Below are 372 nucleotides of genomic sequence, written 5' to 3' on the forward strand. Positions count from 1 at the left end.
CGTAATATGGTATTAAAAGATGTGCAATGGTTTTTCAGACAAAATTACCAGATTGCATAAATTAACTATGGCACTGTTTCAATAAGGTAAGAGGTGTTATTACACATAATGTTTCAAAAATGATGGAGCAGTATATCATAGAAATGAGAGTATGTGTGTGTGACTTTTGCTTATACTTGGCATGTATGCATATCACCTATATTAGAAAAACATTGCAGGACTTGACTTGCACTGCGGGCTTGATTTTTTTTTCTTCAGTTTGTTGCAAAGTGGGCAATTTATACCGAGAGTCATATTCTGTATGTCACTTGGGTGATTAATGACAACAAATATGTTAATGAAAGTCACACGCGGCGGGAACATCATATTACG

This window comes from Penaeus monodon, chromosome 23 (genome assembly GCF_015228065.2).
Source record: "Penaeus monodon isolate SGIC_2016 chromosome 23, NSTDA_Pmon_1, whole genome shotgun sequence".
In the NCBI taxonomy this organism is placed as follows: domain Eukaryota; kingdom Metazoa; phylum Arthropoda; class Malacostraca; order Decapoda; family Penaeidae; genus Penaeus; species Penaeus monodon.